The following is a 23,209-nucleotide window of genomic DNA, read 5'->3' as shown; positions in this document are numbered from 1 at the left end:
GGCATGTAAACAGTCTGCCCTTATTAACAGCATTTTATATCTTTCTGTCCCATTTACCTTTTTATGTCTTTCTTACACCTTGTACTTGAAGATCAATTTTTTTGTTGAGCTCTGGTCTTTTTATGAGGAAGGTTGGGAAGTCCCCTATTTCGTTGAATATCCACCTCCTCCCTTGAAAAATCATGCTTATTTTTGCAGGGTACTTGATCCTTGGCTGCAGTCCAAGCTCCTTTGCCTTATGGAATATCATGTTCCATGCCCCACAGTCTTTTAATGTAGAAGCTGCAAGGTCCTGTGTAATCCTGACTGTAGTTCCATGATATTTAAGTTGTTTCTTTCTGGCTGCTTGCAGCACCTTCTCTTTCATCTGGTAATTTTGGAATTTTGCTATTATATTCCTTGGCATTGTCAATTTGGGATCTCTTTCAAGTGGTAAGTGGTGTATTCTTTCTATGGTTACCTTACCTTTTGGTGCTAGGACTTCTGGGCAGTTTTCCTTTATGATTTCCTAAAAGATACTGTCCAGGCTCTTTTTTTCATCATGATTTTCAGGTAGTCCAATGATTTTTAAATTGTCTCTCCTGGATCATTTTCCAGGTCAGTTGTTTTACCTGAGGTATTTTATGTTTTCATCTATTTTTTCATTTTTTTTGTTTCTGTTTGACTGATTCTTGCTCTCTCATAGAGTCATTAGTTTCCATTTGTCCAATTCTAGTTTTTAACAGATTGTTTTCTTCTGTTAGTTTTTGTACTTCCTTCTTCAATTGGCCAATTGTATTTTTAAGGGATTTCTTTTCTTCAGTGTACTTTTTTTTTTCCAGTTTGCCAATTGTGTTTTTAGGGACTTGATTTCTTCAGTGTACTTTTTTTCCAACTGGCCAACTGTATTTTTTAAGTACTCTTTGACCTCTCATTTGACTTTTAAAATCCTTCTTGAGCTCTTCTAAGAAGGCTTTTGGGGCTTCAGACCAGTTCATATTCCCTTTTGATGTTGCAGATGTGGGTTTGTTGACAATGTTGTCCTCTTCAGAATTTCTGTCTTGATCTTCACTCTTCTCATAATATGAATCTATGGTATGTTTCTTTTTACTCATGGTTTCCTTATTCCCTGGCCTTTAAAGAGATTGAGCTCTCCTGATGGGGAACAGAGAGCAGTGACTCAAGCTTCTTGTGTTGGGAGCCTAGGTCTTGCTCACTGGCTTTGTGTGCTGGGGCCTCTTATGTTGGCAATTGGAGGCTGTAGGGTTTGGCAGCTTACCTAGCATTGGGCTGGAATCAGCAAGGCTGAAAATTTTAGGCAATTCTAGTTTGCCTGCTTTTCCTTTCCTTTATCTTTCTTCAGCTCCTTTTAGATAGGTGCTGCAGGGTGTTTATCTGACTGGGGCCCCTTACAATGCTGCCTCTCTCGTTTTTGTTAATGCACTGGGACATTCCTTTGCAGTAGAGTACCGAGGCAGGTGGTGGTTTTCTGAGCTGGTTTCCACCAGTTCTCCTGTCTTCACTGAGGCACTTGGAGGTCCAGGTGTTGGTGTTTGCCTGCTCTACCACCTGGGCTTCAGGATCTCTTCCTGGTTGACAGTTGGAGGCTGTAGGGTTTTGACAGCTTACCTGGTGTTGGGTTGGAATCAGCAAGGCTGGGACTTTAGGAAGACTCTAGGTTGCTTTCTTCAGCTCCTTTCAGATGAATGCTGCAGGGTGCTTATCCATCTGGGGCCCTCTGTAGTGCTGTTTCCCTTATTTATGCTGAGGCACTGGGAGACCCGTTTGCTGGGCTGTTGCACTGCTGTTCCCCATCTTTCTCCTAGGTCAGCTGTTCCAAGGTTTTTTTTTTTTGAGTGATATTTTTTGGGTTTTCAGAGGTTGATAGGGGAGGGTGAGAGCCACTACCTTTTTACTCAGCCATCTTGGCTATCCCGGAATTGGAAACCTAAACCAGGGGTTCTTGATGGGTGTACATGGATCTCAAAGTGGTCCATGGATGGATTTCATGGAGTCCATGATCTTAGATGGGAAAAATGTATCCATATTCTCACTAGCCTCTAACTTAAATTTACTATTTCCTACAATTAAATATTAAAAAAGAAAGAAAGAAAACATTCTGAGAAGTGGTCCATCCATAGGCCTCCCCAGATTGACAAAAGAGTCCATGACATAGAGAAGGTTGAGAACCCTTGTCCCAAAACATCTCTAGTTGTGTCAATAACTATGTCAATGATACAACACGATAATTTAAAAAAATCTTTTAAGTATTTTAAACATTTGAGGATTTATAATGACAAAATAATTAAATAAAATCATGTCACTGAATCCTCAGTTATTTGCAAAATCAACAATTCAGAATGATTTCTTTCTTAAATATTCTCAATATTAGGTGAGACTTCATAAAACTCACAAATACATAAATATACATATGCACACACAGGTGAGTGGGATGTGGCTGAGAAGTTCTCAAATATGTAATATGATGACAAGACAATGAACCTTTTGTTATTTTCAGGATTTAGTGTGAATATTTTAATTAAAGATACAGGGCTTTCAAAGCTGTTAAAACATTCTAGCAAAGAAACTGTAAACAGAGTGTACTTGTTTATTGTTCCACGTCCTTTCCTTCAGTGTGGCATAAATTTTCTATAATTATACTTATTGCTTTGCTCTTCCTCTTTGCATGTAACTTTGAGGGTCAAGCAGGAGTCAGGGTGTACATACTTATATGCTGTTTTCCAAAGATAATGCTCACTATGGTATAATAAGAATTAAAATTAAAAAAATCTGTGGTTGAGAGTCCAATTTCTGAGGAAAAATTTGAAAATTGCTATAAAAATCAGCCAAACCTTCCCTCTAGTCGATATGGTCATAACTAATCGCAAATTTTGTCAGTTAATTTTCTTTTTAATCATTCATGCTTTGTTTCCTTGGCTGACAAGAGATGTACTCATCAAAGTATATTCTACAATAACTGAGTTTAGTCAGTCAGTCAACAAACATTTATTAGATGCCACACTTTGTGTGAAGACCTACGGACAGGAAGGGAGACAAAAATAGTCCTTGATCTTAGGAGCTCAAACAGGAGACAGATGAAAATACATAGCTATATACAAGATAGACAATGAGTAGACAGAAAGTGATCTCAGAGGAGGAGGAACTCTAGCTGCAGGCATTAGGAAAGGCCTTTGGTAGAAAGTATTTGAGCTTGGTCTTTAAGGAAGACATGGAAATTAAGAGGCAAAGGTGAGGAAGGAAAATCTTCTTGTAGATGAGATTTTAGCTGGGACTTGAAAGAAGTCAGGAGGGCAGGAGATGAAGATGAAGAAAGAGAGAATTCCACAGGAACAGCCAGTGAAAATGGCCAGATTTGGAATATGGAGGGTTTTGTGTGAGAAACAACAGGAAGGCTGTTGTCACTTAGTATATGGGGGAGTATATGAGCATATGTCACTGAGTATATAGGTTTAAGGTGTAAGAGGTGGTAGAGGTGAAGTTATGAAGGGCTTTGAACACTACATGGAGGATTTTGAACTTGATCTGGAAGATGATAAGGAGCCTCTGGATTTCACTAAATAGGAATGTGACTTGATCAGACCTGTACTTTAGGAAGATATGACGGCTGAGTGGGGAAAGACTAGAAGGTTAATCAAATAGTCTCAATTCTTTCAGAAGAGGGTCTCACTGGAGAAGGGCAAAGGGTGTCCTTAAAGGCTTATAGAGACATGAGAAGGTTTGGAACAGCCACTTTGGAGAATGGAATAGATAATTAAGTAAGGAGTTTCTTCAGTTTGTTTAGCAGCATATGAGTAGTAGTGAAGACCATGGAGAGTGTGGGTGGTGGTGGGGATGGGGGTTTAGCAAGGTGTGATCGATGATACAGCAAGGGACAAGATTAGAGAGTAGAGCCTAGTGCAGAGTTCACGTGATTACCAAGGGACCAACAGAAAAGAGGCAAAATAATGCAGCTAGTGGAGTGGCACAGTGGAGAGAGTGCCCAGGCTGGAGTCAGGAAGACTCATTTTCCTGAGTTCAAATCTGGCCTCAGACACTAGCTGTGTAACCCTGGGCAAGTTACTTATTGTTGTTTGCCTCAGTTTCCTAATCTATAAAATGAGCTGGAAAGGAAATGGCAAACCACTCCAGTACCTTTGCCAAGAAAACCCCAAATGGGTTCATGAAGAGGCAAGATTGAAAAACTACTGAACACAGAGAGGAGATGTAATATCCTCGGAAGAACACAGGGGTTTTAAGGCAAAGGGAGAGATGTAATTAATTTCATCTTCTAAACCTTTTTATTCATGCTATGAACATTATCTGAACTTAGCTTCCAAGCTTAGAAAATGATGGCCAAGGAAATCTCTGAGCTACTAACCACCCAGGCAAATGATTGTTAGGAAAAACTTAAAACTAGACACAGTAATGAGAAAATTAAAGACCAATGCTTCTGCTATCACATCTGAATAGGAAGAGAAATGATGAATTTATGTTTTCAACATATAGAATGTTGGAACATGATGAGAATATGGAAGTTACCTAGTATAACCTTTTCAGGTAGACTATAAAGTCAATCTGGAAGGGATTTTTAAAGCACACATAGTTTAATCCAAATTTAAAACATACAGGTCTTAACCAGTAGTTACTTAACCTCCCTGCAAAGAATTCTAATTATAGAAAACTCACCACTTGTAAAGAAATCCTCATACACTTTTTACAGATCAAATTTTTCAGAAATTTTCATATCTAGTCATCTGTAATGTTTTGTTACAACTTCATTTTCAATGTACTAGGATATGTGCTGGTTAGTTGAAAAATTAAAACTTATATTTATCAGAAGCTTCAACCATCAGAGCCACAGAGTGAATGAGGAAAGATAATATAATGAGTGTCCATGAATGGGAGATTAAATTCTAGACCACAGCATACTAGAGGGGAAAATAGTAAGATAAAGGGTAGAATTAATTATTTTTAAAGGGATATTGGAAATTAATGTCTTGAAAATTAAGAGAAAGTATGAGGCAGGGGAGGAGGAGCTTCATATTTGGTACTGCATTCTCATCTAAGATGAAGAAGGGTGGGGAGAAAGAGGGACAGAGGGAGGGAGGGAGAGAGAGAGAGAGAGAGAGAACACGTTTGGTTTTGATTTTTGCTAAGGTAATGGGGAATAGTTATCAGAAGGGTTTGGGATCAAATTAGTATAAGTAAAACAAACAGCAGAATCTGTGTTTTTTTTTTTTTTGATGTTGGCTAGGCAATGGGGTTAAGTGACTTGACCAGGGTCACACAGCTAGTAAATGTTATGTGTCTGAGACCGGATTTGAACCCAGGTCCTCCTGAAACCAGAGCCGGTGCTCTATCCACTGTGCCTCCCAGCTGTGTTAATTTAAAAAAAAAAAGGAGGGGGAAGCAGTATAAGAAAGACAAATAATTGGAGAAATATTTAGTGCTCAGAATTGGGCCATGCCAGTATCATAAAATATTACCTAAATTAATTCATAGATATAGCCTTATACTAATCAAACTATTAAGGGAATATTTTATTGTGCTATACATAATAATTAAATTCACTTGGAGGAAAAAAGATTAGAATTCTAGAATCTCAAAGGAAATAATGAAAAAAAATTAAGAATGAAGGAGACATCATTCCTAGATCTCAAATTATATTATAAAACAGTAATTATTAAAAGCATTTAGTGCTCAGATCCTTAAATGAATATGTAGTCTTAGAGATGTGATTATTCTTTCGAGTGATACACAATGCAACCTATCCATTCCTCATCATACTATGGAATTCTTGCCCACATCCTCCTATAAATTTGCCACTCTGGGTCCACCCAACATGCCCAGAGCCTTCCTTGCTTTCTCCTGACTATCAGAATAGCAGTAGAGCATATGGCTTATCCATTAATTATCTGTCACTCTCACTATGTGCCCATTCCTCCTTTTTATTCATTTGTTCTCTGATGGCATTCTTTTCTGCAGTGCTTTTTGATAATTCCTTACTTTTAATGTATTGTGAGCTCTTCACACTCATGATACCTTTTCAACATGGGATCTTGTGAAGGCTGTGGAAACACCTTTCCCCTTGCCACCCTCCCCAAAACCTATTCCATTTCCTCCCTGCACACAGTGCCTCCCCTGAATTATGTTTGCTTTATCATATTTAAATATTACTATTTCAGTGGCAAAATCAAGGCCCTTTCCAACTAACTACACTGCCATTTATTTCTAGTAACAGAGTCTAGGATCTCAGATTCTCTAGATACTATATAATTTCTTTCTATCAAAATTCTACTTTTTCTTCAAGGAGCCCATCAAACATTACTTCCTCGATGAAGATTTCCCTGAAAATAATCTCTTCTTTCTCTGCTCACAGTGTGCTTTCCTTATACCCCTTCTATACACTTCTTACACTCTGCCTTGTGTTTTGTTAGATTTCTTTGTGTATAGGACTTAATTTGCTCTCCAGATGGTAAGATCATTGAGGGCAAAGACGATGCTTTTTTTTCTTTTCTTTTCATGTTTGAATGCTACGGACACAGCAGGCATTGCTACATTATGATCAAGAGATTAGTTTTTGATGGTGATAAAGATTATGACATTGACAACATAGAATAGTGAGGATTTAACATGCACAAAATAGGAAAAACGTGTTTGTTGAATCTCATTGTGTTCTTGTATTTAGAAACCCCCTCTTTGTGTGGACTCAATGAGACTCCTGTGAATGCAGGAAACTAAAAAAGAATAAAAATCTGTGATTAAAATACACAAAAAGAATGAAATGCTTTCATTTATAAGGTTTATAGAGCATTTTAAAGTAAAACAAAGGAAAAGATGAGACACTGTGAAATCCATCATTTAGAATTATATAATTTTAATGAAACTTCTGAAGTTGGATGGTTATTAAATTTGGGGAGTTCATTTGAAGCTCAGAGGGTTGTAACCATCTTAACCTAACTTCCTAATGAATGGATTTGTGTGGTAAAATGTTATGCAAATAACTGTGACCTTATTAACAGAGAATCTTTTTACTTGTAATTCTTAGATTGGCTTGAAGTATTTCCTTTTGATCCTTTAGGATGGCCATTCACCAAATGTCAGGACACAGTTGCTAATGTCCTGTTATCTGAAAAACATCCATCTGCTATATCATTCAAAAGCATTTAATATCCATATGTAACATTTTTCATATTCATTTATACTATATGAATAATTCATACAATTCAATTTAGCTTTTTCTAAATGCTTTCTAAAACTAGGACACGATGAATAACTTTCATAATGTAGACTAATTTTTGAGCTTTTTAAAGAAGAAAAACTATATACATGCATGCATATATGTGTGTGTATATATATAGAAAGATAGATAGATAGTATATGTAGGCATATACAAAGAGAGACAGAGAAGGTTAAATTCATGGTATTCTGTCTTCTTATCATATTCTTTATAATCATCACCAAAACCCTCTGTAGATAATAAATAGATATTATGTATCAAGAATTTGAGACCTTCTTCCTGCCTTCCAAGTGCTTTTCATCTATGACAGATCCCCTGTTATGAAATTTAAATATAATGGATAATATTTTATTCCTCTTCTGCCAATTCTATCATCCATTATCTGAGTAATTATCAAGATGACACATAGCAAGACAGTCATGATTTATGGAACTTCCTTTTACAATTTTTATCTTTTAATTCCAATATCTCTGAATTTCTTCATTCTTATCCACCTCCTGAATTGCTTGCAAATCATTTAGAGGCAATTCCAAGGTGCCAAATGGTTGAATGTTTGCTGCTGCAACTTTTACTAGAATTCAAATCCCCAAATTTTTATTTATACCAGGCAAGAAGACAATTGGAAAACTTTGAGTAATCTACTGCTTTCCACCATCACATAAAAAACCGTAAGAAATGTGATAAATGAGGTAAAAGAACAATAATGAAAAGAAAGAAAGGATATTAGTTCAAAATAATCTCCACAAACCTCTTCCTACCCAAACAACACCCACAGCAACAAAAAACACCACTATTGGCTTACTTTTCTACCCAACTACTAACTTACAGCTCCAATCCAAGATTTGGCAGATATTTTGGTAACTTCAGTCAACCAAATTTTAGAAGTAATAGCAGATAGGACAAACAATACTAAAAGACCTTCTCCAACCCTCTGGACATCTGCCATTTCCATGAGTTTACTGCTTGCTTCTCCCCACCCTCTGGTCAGACTGAAAGTTCCATATGGCAGTGTCTCTAGAAGTTGCAAGGTCAAGAGAAATTAGGAAGTAATAGCAGGTGGGGAGACAATCCCTAGAGGCCTTCACCAGCCATCCTGAAAAATAAATAAATAAACTTTCCTTTGGCATTGATTCAGCTAGAATCCTTTATGCCTCAGCATGATCAGGAATTAAGACTCTGTGGGGTAAGTTGGAGGTAGAAATATACAGCTCCAGAAGAACAAAGTAAATATGCAGTAGGTATAATGAGAAACTAAGAAAAGAGAATGGATTGGCCACAAGGACTCCAAGAATGAATGGAAAACCTAATAAAACAACTAATGAAAGAGATATGGAGCAGAAGAGACCACTGAAGATAGAATCTTGGAAACCATAGCAAAGTAGTGGAATTCCTGAAAAAAAAGAGAAGAATATAGGAAACAAAACTCAAAAAAATCAACTGTATAAGAGAGTTTTAAAGTACAACCCTGTTTGAGAGAGTCTGACTGAGGGATCAAGAGCAGTTGAATATTCAGTACATGAAGTCTGTATATTTCTTCAGAGGTGGTAGATTCAAGATCTGCAATTCTTTTTTTTTTCTTCTAGGATATAGATTCTAGTTCTTTCTGAAAGGACACACTGGTACCCTGGGCCAGGGTATCAGCAGATCTGGAATCAGTGTTACCTGTGGTCAAACAGTGAAGCAATATTCAGAAGTTCCTAATGGGGTAGCATAGGCTGCAGTTATTTTCAATTACATTTGGAGTGCCTTAGAGTATTTCATACTGTGCAAGATGTAATTGGTGCTATTCAATCCTGAAGAACACTACAAGGAGGAGATTTTTCCTGCTGCCATCACAACTTTATGAAAAGTAAAGAAACACAACTGGACCACTAAGAGAAGCACTGAAAAAATGCCAGCATCAAGAGGAAAACTGTTTCCTCTATTTGAGAAGGAACATGAATCCCACATCTTGCATTACACCTTTGTTCAATGGTAAGAATTAGCAAAGTGAGACTCAAGTTAATTTTTTTTTTGTTTCATTAAAAGTCAAACAATCAAGTATTTTAGAACAAACATCATGCTATTTCAGATATCCCTTGATATTCTTGGACTGCTTTCAGATGCCAAGGCTCAATATCATTCCTGGCCCTACCTGAAAACTTCTAGAGCCAGCAAACACAGCTATACTGACCTGGTCACTCTTAGTTGACCAGGTCACTCTGCTATCAGTCTTTTTAATCTCTAGAGCAGGGGTGGGGAACCTGCAACCTCGAGGCCATGTAGCCCTCTAGGTCCTCAAGTGTGGTCTTTTGACTGAATCCAAACTTCACAGAACAAATCTGGAAGTTTGGGTTCAGTTAAAGGGCCACACTTAAGGACCTAGAGGGTCCCCCACTTCTTCTCTAGAACATGATTAGTTATTTATTGTGTCATCGTATTATTCCAGAGTCAAATTATCTGTTCAATTCAAAACTTAAGTATAGGAATAGGAACTCAGCCAAGCTAGGATTTGACTGTCATTTGGTTATTCCAAATCACATTGCGTCTGAGAACTATATCTTAGACATGGTCCATCACATTCCTCATCTCACCACCCCAAATGTCTAGGAATTCTGGATCAACTTGGGTCAAGCTGAGAAAATGGCTAGAGGAGTTCATGCCATGGCCAGACAGTGCACATATATATTGAATAGAGGTGAGGAAATTGCATTTTGAACAATTATAAAGCATTTTCCCTACCCTGAGTACATGCTAGAGCTGGCTGTGTTTCTCCATTTAACTGAGTAACATGCTGTTTCTACACTTTCACATAGCAAATCCATGCTACTCTGCTGGTCTCTGTTGTTTCATTTGCTCTTTTAGCTGTCAAGCTGTTCCAGAACAGCTGGAAAAACAGCAGGGAAAACAGATTATTGTAGAGGAGCAAACACTGGATCAGTAAGACAAGTATGTTTCATATTAAAGGAGCAGAGGGATGGTCACCTTGCATTCCTTCTCTTTGTAGGCTCAGCTTTCTTCAGCAACCTATATGAAGCCTCTTTCATTTCACAATTTGGCCAATAAATGGAATAAATACAGCTATTTATTTTGATGTAGGCAAGCTCAGAATTAAGTATTCAACAACTATATTTCTCCCATGCCATCAGTACATATATTCAGTGTGAATCTTTGACACTTGCAGGAAAAGATCTCTGAGCGCTTTTCTATCATGAACTGCCAGTGCCAACATTTCCAGGTAACAAGTAACATATGACAGTTGGCACCGTACTAATATGCCAGAGAGGAAAGCTCAAGTTCAGGCAGGAAAAAAAGTGTGTAAGTTCTCAATTAGTGGCTAAATCAATTAGTAGAAAATAAATTTTAGGGTAATAGCAAACTGTAAATGGGGGACATGATTTCATATTCCCTTTCTTTTATCAAACTTTTCATTCAAACTTTTTTCCCATACATACAGGAGTATTTTTTTAGACCAAAGGCTCCTATTGGGATGTCATGGAAGCACTCACAGTAAGATTCAAAAGCAAAACATTAACACTGTATCTTAATGTAAGCAACAACGAGTAGAGAAGACAAATTGGGAGCCAACTATACGCACGTGCACACATACACATATACATATGTGTATGTATATGTGTGTATATATGCATGTATGTGTGTGTATACACATACACGTAATTTCATTTATTTATTTATGGAAATGCTTGTTTTCTGAAGACATGGCCAATGATTTGATCAATCACAAGTACATTTTAAAAAAGGAGAAAAGGTACTGGTTTCCCATCAGAGTGGCTTCTGTTACCAAACTTCCTTGGTCCAGTTATAAAACATGAGTTCAGTGATAGCCTGCTACCTGCCACATGCTGCATTGGACATAAGAATGGTGATTGGATTCAAAAAAGGTAAAATATGTCAAATGAGATAATACATGTAAAACACTTAAAATTTTTGTATAAAGGTATGTAAGCATGAGCTAAATCACATACATAAATATAAGGTAGGTATATAAATATGAGGTAGCTTTTATAAACTACATGATAGTCATAAGTGAAAAGAATAATGCAATGCTTTTAAGTTGATTTGCCAATAGGAATCAAGGTTGAAATTGATTAATGTGTAAATGATAAGGTTTTTTTTGACATGAGACAATCCAAAATAAACTTGCAAAGAAACCTCCAAGGAAGTCTATTTACCTCTAAACACATAAACAAACAAAACAAAAAACAAACAAAAAATTTAAAAAGTAACTTCAACTGATCATTCTTTATTTTTTAAAAAGGAAGATCATAGGGTCAGCTAGGTGGCACAGTGGATAGAGCACCGGCCCTGAAGTCAGGAGGACCTGAGTTCAAATCTGGCCTCAGACCAAACACTTGACACTTATTAGCTGTGTGACCCTGGGCAAGTCACTTAACCCCAATAGCCTAAAAGCAAAAACAAACAAACAAATAAAAAGGAAGATCATGTGCTTTAACTCTAGTATGTTAATAGCAAGTTTGCCCATTGTTTTTGACTTATGTTCTGGTATCTTTTAATATTTTTAGCATTTTTCTTGACAAAATATGACGCAAATGAAATGGTTATTTCCTTTCAGGTTTAAGTAAAGCAATAAAACTAAATGTTTAAATTTAAATTTACTTAGTATACTTTTATTTGTGTGAATATAAATGAGTACTAAAAATATATAATATTCTGATCATAACATGGCAAATCTGACTTAGTGAACATTCAATAAACCAGAAGTCTCATTATTACTCCTAATTTTCAGGCTTCACTAGGGGAAAAACAATCAGAGCTGTAACTAGCCTAGAGTTACCTAGGTTTTGTTTCAGGGTGGTAAATTTAGATGCTGCAACAATTTAAAACATGCACTCCTTCAGCAAAGTAGAAAAAGGTAAGGGGAGGTAAGTTTAGATGCTGGCTGAGAAGGAAAAATAATTTTCAGGTTTTGGTGACTAGGCCCATTCTACCTCCAATCAAAGTTTTTCCTTTCACTTCTTCCTTTCCATGTGGATCAAACCCTATTCTCTGCCACCCACTCCCCATGAATAGCAATACCTCCTCTCCCACCTCACCCTACACAATAATTCCAGCATTATGTCCTTTCCAAATCGTATGGGAGGGATGGTGCCTCTTTAATGGAACAAAACGAACAGGGGATACCAGTCTTGTGGTCTGGACTAAATCAGCCACAAAAGGTCCCTTCCAACTCTCACCTTCTACTTCCTAAACAATGATAGTAACAAATTCTCACTCCCTTCCAAATGAATTTGTCGTAATTACCTCTTGTATCATTTTCATATCACAAATTATAAACTTGGTTCGAGGGCACATCCCATGCTGTTTGTCCAATTTGATACTGCTTGCTCCATCAGGTCCTAAATTTCTAATTACTAGCTCTGATGTTAATTGGTGTTTGTAATGATGACCTGAGGTGGTTCAAAAATCAGAGTAAATAAAACATCTTTGCTATAGTTTCATTATTAATTTTGCTGTATTATATTCTAATTCTAACTGGTAATTTATTAATGATGTATATAGTAACTATATTATCCAAAGCAGTCCATTCCCAAGACTACGTAGGCTTGGTAAGTTTATGGTTTAAGGCAGAAAGTGTATAATGAAAAGCCTTTACCGAATGAATTTTTTTTCTGTTTTCTTTTCTTTATAAAGTAGTCCCTATAGTTAAAGTAAAATGGTTTAAGGGGGATAATCCATGATACTTCACATGTATCATTTTATGGATCAAAAAGAACTAGAAACAGAGAACAATTTGGCATCACATATTTTTTAAGCTTTTGTAATTGAACCAAATTTTGCTTTTCCTTATCTTTCTATATCTAAAAGTACCTTTTATGTCTGGCTTAGCTTACAACCTAGATACTTTTCTATATTCGTAGTTGAGAGAATTGCAGTCCCTTTATTGGCCATTACAAGTCAACATCTACTCAAGTAATTTTTCTGATATGGTCACAGACTTTTACATTACACGAATGCTTTAAATAGCAAGTTTTAATACCACTTTCCTTACTGCAATTTGTTCATAGAAATCTGTTTTCTTCTAATATCTGGTAAGGTCTCTACGAAAGCACCATTTCAATGCGTCATAATGGTGCAGAGGTGAATCTGGATCCTTAAAAGGTATACCAGTTGAATGCAAGCCTTGGTAAGTCCTACCAAACGAGAAACACTTTAAGATCGGATCCAGCAAGGGGCTTTGTACATGTTCTCTGAAGGCCAGTCTAATTAACTTCATAGTGGCTCATTATTGGAATATTATCCACTAAGTGTTACAATGTTAGACCACAACAAATCATGGACAAAATCTATCAAGAGTGAAGTGGTTGTAGCTTCATTGGAAGGAATAAGTCTCCCAGTGAAATAACAGGTCTTTGATTTATTGAAATATTTGGTAATTCTTTTTGCAAGTTTTAATATTGCTAGTGTTTCCTGGGAGGGTTAGTGCTTCTTAGGTATAATCAGAACATAATATAGTGGTAACATTTCTTCAAAATTATCTTGACCTAATATTATTAAATAGTATTTTCTTGATACCACTTTGCAAATGTACAATAAGGAAAAGAATCATTTCCTCCATAACATCTTCCACAAATGTATTTTTCTTTTTATTTGCAAAATTGAGCCTTCATAACCAATGATGGGAAGAATAGTTTAATATGACATCTAGTCTGAGTCATGTGTATGCCAGCAGAGTGTTATTCTTCAGTAAATATCCCAGTGGTTTTGTCTTTTCCATTTCCTAGTGTTGGGTATGATCAGAATATAATGCTATCAAAGGCACTTGCATTAATTTCATCCTTATTATCGGATGACATCATTTAGTGGCTAAATAAGAGATGAAGAACTAAGAACTCAAAAGCTCTGAAAGCTTTCTTAATTAACAGTCACTGGGAAAATCACTCATCTTTATATGAATATTTTCTGCCTTCATTTATAAAAGGGTTTTACCAAAAAAGACCTACAAAAACAGCTAAGCTTCAGTTTTTGCTTTTGAGTTGAAAAATATTCCTACTTTAACAATACCCCTATATATTAGCACCTTCCAAATTACCATGAAACTATTAGGTGTTCATAGTCTTGGGTTATATGTAAATAACCAGAATGTAGATATGGCAGAATGGCTCCCAAGACAATACCAACGTGGTACAATCTAATTACCAGATGATATTAGTATTTCCAATTTCTATTATCATGCTAGCAAACCATCATAAGGTATTTATTTAAATGTTGTGTAACATAAAAGTTTTGGTTTATTTCCTTTCATTCATCTCGTATACTTTTGCAAAAATTCTCACTTCCTTCCCTTCCTTTCTACTCCCACTGCCAACATGGAATGGACCTTAACTACCTGTACTATTGAAAGAACCTCCTAAAAAAATCTTCCTGACCCTTTATTTTCTCTTCTCTATGTTATCCTTGCTATAACTGCCCAAATAATTGTCCTCGTCCACTGACAGGTCCATGTCACTGTTCTATTCAACAATCTACAGTTTGGTAAAATTTGCACTCTTTTGCCTGGTATTCAAGACTTTTTGCAATCTATTTCTATCCTTGATATTTTGTCTTTATTTCATACTACTTCCATCTTGGAATCCTTAGCTTCAAGTAAATTATTTGCTTTTTACAACTTACCTGGTACTTTCCCAGCTTAGTGTATTTGCTCACAATGTTCACTGTGGTTGAAATGTTATTTTTTCTTTCTTTTATCTAATGAATTTTATCCATCTTTTAAAGTCCATCTTAAATGCTACTTACTCTATGATGTCTTCTAGATTTCTCCAATGACAACAACATTCCTTCTGCAGCCTCACATAGTATTTTGTTTTGTACCGCTCTGGTGAACTTTTTATGTAGTATTGTGTACTATATTATAATTGCCTGTGTTTGCATTTGATTCCCCTATTAGACTCTAAAGTCCATGACTCATGATCTGAACTTTGTATTTCTATAATGTTTAACACAGTACTCCATGCTTTTCATGTATAGGAAAAATATTTATGGAATGAATGATTCAATAAATATTCCAGTTAGAATGTTTTGGGGAATTATCTAAAAAGTCACTTCTTATAATATGGAGTCAATTTAATATCAACGAGTCAAACGCCCAATTAGATTTTATCCTTGTCAAGGTATGATATTATATATAATGAGTCTTGGTGTTGGATTCCTGAAATATCATAAACAATATACTTTATTTTGAAAGTAAAATTTGTGTGATTAAGTATTTTATTAATACTTAAAATAATCATATATCCACTTTGGTGATATGATATACTATGATAAAATCATCATATCCATTTTGCAGCTAGGTGGCACAGTAGATAGAGTGCTGGGCCTGGAGTTAGGAAGACCTGAATTCACATCTGGCCTCAGACAATTACTAGCTGTGTGACCTTGGGAAAGCCACTTAACCCTATTTACTTTGGTTTCCTCATCTATAAAGTGAGCTGGAGAAGAAAATAGCAGACAACTCTAGTATCTTTGCCAAGAAAACCCCAAAAAGGAGTCACAAAGAGTCAGACACGACTGAAAATGACTAACAAGAAGTCCATTTTGTTTCCGTCTTCCAAGAATTCAGTAATTCTGTTGGAACATAGTTTGATATGATTTGTTCTATTATATGTTTGGCTTGTGATACCATTATCTTCTAAATGAACAAATTAAACATCTTTAATTTAAAAGTTTTAAATGAAAAACAGTTAAGAAAACAATCCTTCTTTGATTTATACTTCCTCTTAAAAATAAGAGTATAATAATGTGTTCTACCACATATAGCTTGTCACAGAATATAAGCAACTATGAATATTTTATCATAACCACTTATGAAGAAACAGCAGGGCTCCCATTACATGTCCTCTACCAAATTCATCTATCGAGCCATAAATACAGTCTTTTCAGAGTAACAATAGGTAAGAAAAAAGTGAGTCTAGTGTTGTTCACAGAAGACACTGAATTTATTGTCTTCACAGAAGAAAGGTTTTCTTGATTAAGGTTATTTTTACATATGCAACAACAGAACATTTATAGAAGGGTTCCAATAGCACTTTCAGTTCTACCAATCATCATAAGACTAGTACACAGCAACAAAGCATAACAGATGCCCAGAAGTATCGGAGATTGTTGACAGTACTGTCATGTAGATATATAGGTCAGAGATGATTAATCAAACCAAGCTCATCAATATAATTGATAGTTGGTGCAGCTAGGTGGTGCAGTAAGTAAGAACTCCAACTTGGAGTCAAGAGGACCTTAAAACTTACTAGCTGTGTGACACTGGACAAGGCACTTAAGCCCCCGGATTGCCTTACCTAAATACACACACACACACACACATATGTATGGATATATGTGTATACATACACGTATATATCCATGCATATACATATATACATACATAATGTATATATACACATATAATTGATAGTTTCTGCTGCTGTCACATATTTATTTCTACTGCATCTATCTGGGTTAGAGAAATACATTTTCCTAATAATGAAAAGGCTCTATTTTACATAGCAAAGTTAATTTTTATACACTTTAGTTACTTGACATTGGCCAAATAGCTAATATTAATAATAGCTAATATTTATATGTCATGTTGTCAGTCATTTCTGACTCTTTATGACCCCATTTGGGGTTTTCTTGGCAAAAGTACTGGAATGCTTTGCCATTTCCTTCACTGGCTCATTTTACAGATGTGGAAACTGAGGCAAACAGGGTTAAATGATTCGTCCATGCTCACACAGCTAGCAAGTATTTGAGGCTTGATTTAAAGATAAGAAGAGAGTCTTTCTGATACCAAGCCCAATACTCTCTCTACTATACCACCTAGCTGCCCATCAACATTTATATAGCAATTATTATATGCCAGGCTAAGTGCTATTTCCCAAATGTTTTACAATTATTATCTCATTTGATCCTCATAACAAACTTAGGAGGGTGTTATTATTATGCCCATTTTACTGATGAAGAAAATGACATTCCCAGGGTCACAGAGCTAGTAAATGTTTAAAGCTGGACCTGAAATTAGTTCTTCCTGACTCCATGCCTGAAACTCTATCCATTGCACCACCCAGTGGCCACATACATGTATTCATAGATAGATAAAGCATTTTTTTCATCCTCTTCTTCCTCCTCAATAAAGGTGTATGAAGTACACCATGTCAGTGGACAAGTTTCTATCAAAACAACTACTATATGCCAGCCACTGAGCTAGAAGCTAGGAATACAAAGACAAAATGATAGTTCTTGTCTTCACGAAGTTTGTTTATGAGGGGTGGTGTCCATTAATAAAAACAATCAGATCTCAAATTGCATCACAATAATGAGTTTTAGGCAAGGATATACCTATCAGCGAAGACTGGCACTCCTCTGCCACTTGGTCTAAGAGTTGCCTGGATTGCTGAGAAATTAAATGATTTGACCGGGGTCATACACCCTAATAAGTAACTGTCAGAGCCAGGACTTGACCTCAGGTCTTCCTGACTTGGAAATTGGGTCTTTATTCACAAGGGCTTGCTACTCTGTGCCTAGAATACTTTCCCTTCTCTTCTCTGCTTGTTGCCTTCCCTGACTTTCTTTAAGTCCCAACTAAAATTCTATTTTAATAGGGAACCTTTCTCAACTCCTCTTACTTATTATGCCTCCCTTTTCTTAATTGTGTTCTATTTATCCTGTCTATAACTTGCTTGCTCGTACATATTTGTTTGCTTCTTGTGTCCCCCATTAGATCATCAGATCCTTAAGAACAGGGACTGTCTTTTTTGTTTGTTTGTTTTTTGTATCCCTGTGTACCAGGCACATAATGGGCTTGAAAAAGATTTATTGACTATTGACCATTGACTCCTCAGTGACCATAAGGTTAAGTTTTGAAAAGTAGAAGGCTCTGACTTCTATGTACGAAGAATCTAATTACAGACAAAAAAATCCAAGATACAAAACTTATATTTTTTTTCTTTTTTAAAGTCTCACTGGTGTTTGTGGGAAGGGCAAAGGGACAGGATGTTTGTAAGTAACAGTAGTTGTAATAGACAGGATCTGGATGGAGAAAAGGAATAGCTGAGGACTACTGGAATTGGTTCCCTAATGTGGCTCATCCCGGGTGGTTCTTTGCTCACTGCCATGCTTAATTGATGTTTGGTTTAACTGAGAAATTGTAAGATGATTTCAAATGCCCCCAGGGCTGGATTCAAACATCCCAGTTTTCTCAGCACTAGAACAAGGCCAACCGAATGCTTTAATGATAGCTCAAGATTTGAGCCAGAGCTGAGCTGTGCTTGGGGCTCGTTAACATTGTACTATTTTCCCTCTTCTGCAGAATATTGTGATGTGATGAAGCCTGGTGACTGGCAGTCACAAACATCCTTTGCTCTCAAAAAAACAAAACAAAATATCCTCTTCACAGAGTAAATCATATTAATGCATAGTCTTATAGTTCTGAGATTCAATAATTGAATTAATTAGAGAGAATGGCATTCCCTTATGAAGAATGATTTTTAAAAAAGAAAGAAAGAAAAAAAAAACCTCACACTGTGACATCTGGCTTTACTAGAGTAGGGCCCTTGAGAGGGATTAAATGGTAGCTTCCCATAATTCAGTACTAATAAAACTTAGCCATCCTGCAAAGTCATTCAATATAGTAATTTAGACAATCCATAAAAGTGAACTTTTATTAATATATGGGCTACGTAACTTCCTAGGGCTGTCTACATAACCTACATAAGAATCATGATAAAAATACCATCATACCATAAAACTGAAGTGTTAGTGAAATTAAGAGGTTGTTTCAGTCTGATTAAGGGTATGTTGGTTGCAGCTCTCCTAAAGAAATATGGGAATACATTGATGAAGCAGGTTGAGAGCCTCTCCAGAATCACACACACAGAAATAAGAAGATATATTTTAAGTTGTGATTCGAGCTATAAGACTGTGTCAAGTACTGGCCTTATTAAAGTTGTCAAAACATTTGACAGTATGAAGATTTTTAGGCACTGGCTTGGATAGAAGCACAACCTGGGGTTCATAAACTTAAAAAAAATGATAACTGAATTTTAACAGGATTATTTTTCTTTTGTAATCCTATGTATTTTATTTGATGTATTTAAAAATATATTTTTTTTTCTGAAAAAGGGTGTAAAGGTTTCATGAGACTATCAAGGGGGTCCATCCTACAAAAACAAAATAACAACAACAATCATAGCTAGCACGTAGCTCTTTAAGGTTTGTGAAAAACTTTACAAATATCTCATTTGATCTTCACAACAACCCTGGATGGTAGGCACTATTATTATATCCCTATTTTATAGATCAGGAAACTGAGGTAAAGAGAGATTAAGTGACTTGTGACCCTGTTTGCCTCAGTTCTTTATCTGTGAAATGAGTGAGAAAAGGAAATGGCAAACCATTCCAGTATCCTTGCCATGAGTTAGAAAAGGAAATGGCAAACCAGTCTAATATCCTTGCCAAGAATAGCCTAAATGGGGTTAGGAAGAGTCAGACATAACTGAAATGAATCAGCAGCAACAACAACCTAGTATTGTACCTTGCAATAAATTTTTGATGAATGAATATATGATGAAAATATGATTGACGAGACTGATAATATTTAGCTTAGAGCAAAGAAGGCTAATGGAAGCCTTGTTAATTGCCTTTAAATATTTTAAGGGCAGTCACATTATTTTATCTCAGTTATACTATATTTAGATGATTGTGTTCAATTCTGGGTAGCATATTTTAGGAAGGACTTCAATAAGCTGAATTAATTAACAAAAATCAGCAAGAATTTATTAAATACTTAAGATTTATAAGGCATTGTTCCTGGATCTAGAGATTTAAAAACAAAGAATGAAGGAATCTCTTTTCTCAAGGAGCTTGTCTTTTATTCCAGGGAGACAACTCGTACATATATTGGCATACAAAACAAATATATACAGAATAAATACAAGCTAGTTAGAAGCAAGGACACTAGCAGTTGTAGGGATCAGGAAAAGTTTCACATAGAATACAATGCTTCAACTATATGTTATAGGAAGAGAGGGATTCAGTGAAACAGAAGTGAAAAGGAAAAAACATTCTAGGATGTAGGAGAACAAATGTAAAGGTGTGGAAATGAGAGTTGGACTACCAGGTATAAAGAATAGTGAGAAGGCCATTACTATTGGACTGGAAGGGGACTAATGTATAATGAGTCTAGAAAGGTAAATTGGAGCTGGGTTATGAAGGACTTTTAAAAGTTAAATAATAGAGTTTATATTTTATATGAGAGTAGGGGTTGACCTGGTCATAAATATGTTTTAGGAAAAATATTTTTGGCAGCTTATGAGGGCTAGATCTGAATGGGATCTGAGTCAGGGAGATCAACTTGGATGCTGTCACAGTAATCTAGGTAAGAGATGATAAGAATCTAAACTAAGTTCTGGAGGAGGGCATTCAGGATGTCAAGAGCCTCAAATTCATACTATATGGATATCTTTTAAAGAAAACGGGAAAGTTTGGTCTTGAGGAGAAGATAAGTAAAATGAACTAATAGCGACTAAGTTGATGCAACATTTCACATTCATAGTCTACCAAATCTCTATAGAGAAGAATGTAAAGAATTTTATTTATTTTTTTTAACAATTAGAACTATCCAACAATAAGATGGATTGCTTTATAATTTAATGAACTCCTTAGATCTAGGCAATTCAGAGCCAGGATTATCCTCTCTCAAATATACTATAAAAGGGACTCCTGAATTGAAGGAAGATTCTATTTCTTCTTTGCCATAATGGACAGCAAGATAGCTACTCATCTATCTATCTATCTATCTATCTATCTATCTATCTATCTATCTATCTATCTACCTATCACTCAATCTATTATGTATCTATAGACAAGGGGACACCAGCAAATGTTTAACAACCACCTATCCAAAAACACATGACTCATTTTTAATACTAATCTATATTATTACCATTTTCTCCATCATTTTCTTAAGTCTAGACAAGCAGCAAAACAATAAATCAATGACTTGTAGCATTTGCTAATATCTAGGGCATAAATGCTCACACGGAAATTTAATAATCAGCTTTTATGAGTCTTTATGAATTGATTCCAACCAAACAATAGTTAGAGAAATAAAATAATAACTAGTATTTACGTAGGGCTTGCTATGTGCTAGACACTGTGCTAGGCACTCTTTACAAATATTATCTTTTATGATCCTGGAGAGGTAGGTGCTATTATTATGTCCAATTTACTAAGACTGAAACTGAGGCTGAGGCCCAGGACTGCATAGCTAGTAAGTGGCTAGGGAAAAATTTGAACTCAGGTTGTTCTGATTCCAGATCCAGTGCTCTATCACTGCACCACCTAGCTGTCCCTCCTTACCTCCTTCCCCTCTGCTCTCTCTTTTTCTCTCATATATCTATATATAAATACAGAAATGTAAAGAGAAAGAATAGATTTATATAGATTTCTATGTGTACATATATACATACATATATACATATACATACACATACACACACACATATAGGTTTCTTCACTCTTCAGATAACTTATGGTGAACTACCTAATTGGTCTGTAGGCAAACCTTCACTGAGATATTTAATATTTGTTTCTAGATAAAAGCATAGCTTGGCCACTTTAAAAAATAATTCTACTCATTTAGCCAGCTCTCTTGCTAATTCATGTTGCTGGTTAGGACATTTGTGTGTCAATGATCAGTTTAGCAAGTGGAATGTCACACATACTAGTCATCAGCACGTGTCCTTTCACCCTGCGACTGAGGCCAGGAATACCCATATTTTAGTTTGTGGATATATCCATGCTCTTTTTCTTTTAGTTCCAGAAATATAATTGGGGCAGGGAGCAGTGAGTATTAATGAAAGGAAGAGTGATGGATTTGTAGTCAAAGGCTATGGATTCACATTCTAGCTCTGCTGTTTCAGTAGTTGTGTGGCCCTGACTTGCCACATGGCACCCAATTTGGGCCTTAATTTGAGAATTATGAGAATTCTCTTAATATTCTCTTAAATGAGAAGGTTGTACTAGATGACTCCTAAGTTCTGTCCCATCTGTCATCTAATGGAATTTGACTCAATCATGGATCAGAAGACTAGTTCTTTAGCCCCTTGTTATAAAATTACTTTTCTCCAAATATTAGAATTTTAGGCAACAGGTATAATTAAAATCTGCTATGAAGGTCAGCATGTCAGACAGAGTAATGGCACTGCTATCATATTACCATTGTTCAACATAAAATCTACATTTTTCTCTCTTTAAATATTTGTATCCCCATTAAGGTTGTATTGATTGTTTCATGAAGGTAATCGTGGATTACCACAGATTACGCCTGCAGAATAAAAACTCTGTCTAGTACTCTCAAACTGTAAAAGTTCTATATTCAGGCCCAGTGATAGGTTGCATTTTTGGGAAGGTTTATCACCAGGTTGTAAGCTGGGTAATGACATTTTCATCTAAAGCAATCAATCTATCTATCTCATTAAGTCAAGTAGTGTGCTGGGTACTGGAAATATACAGGTAAAACCAAAATGTGTCCTACTCTCAAGTTACTTACAATCTATCAAGGGAAATCACATATACATATAGAAATATATAAAAGACTCACAGAAATCAGACATAAGCTAATCATGGATGTGAATGTGTAAGCAGCTGAGGGTAATAGGAAAATTCTCCTAGAGAGGGTATTATTTGATATAAGCTTTAAAGGAAATCAAGGATTCCAAAAGAACATCACCTAAGCTGCAGGGGAGTCTCAGTCTGCACTGGTGGATGTCAAAATCACAGATCGTCAAAGCACTCAAGGAATAAGCATTTGTCTTGGTACATATAGAGACCCCCAAAATGGTGACATATAACATTAGATGGATAGGATATCACCAAGATTGGTTTGAAAGAGTTAACACACTAATTGACTTATGGTTTGGAAGGCTTTGCACCTAGTTCTGGGGATACAAAAACAATGAATGAAGGAATCGCTTTTCTCAA

At 35.9% G+C, this 23,209-nt stretch overlaps 1 long non-coding RNA gene across 1 annotated transcript in view; it reads right to left on the bottom strand.

Annotated features, from left to right (window-relative positions):
- Positions 1-23,209, bottom strand: part of LOC144454837 (uncharacterized) — a 259,535-nt gene that overhangs the window by 166,246 nt on the left and 70,080 nt on the right. The gene's annotated exons all lie outside the window — the stretch shown is intronic.

Source organism: Phascolarctos cinereus, unplaced genomic scaffold (assembly GCF_003287225.1).
Source record: "Phascolarctos cinereus isolate Bilbo 61053 unplaced genomic scaffold, phaCin_HiC Scaffold_7;HRSCAF=346, whole genome shotgun sequence".
Taxonomy (NCBI): Eukaryota; Metazoa; Chordata; class Mammalia; order Diprotodontia; family Phascolarctidae; genus Phascolarctos; species Phascolarctos cinereus.
The sequence above is the reverse complement of the archived record's forward strand: the minus strand, read 5'-3'. Positions and strand labels throughout refer to the sequence as shown.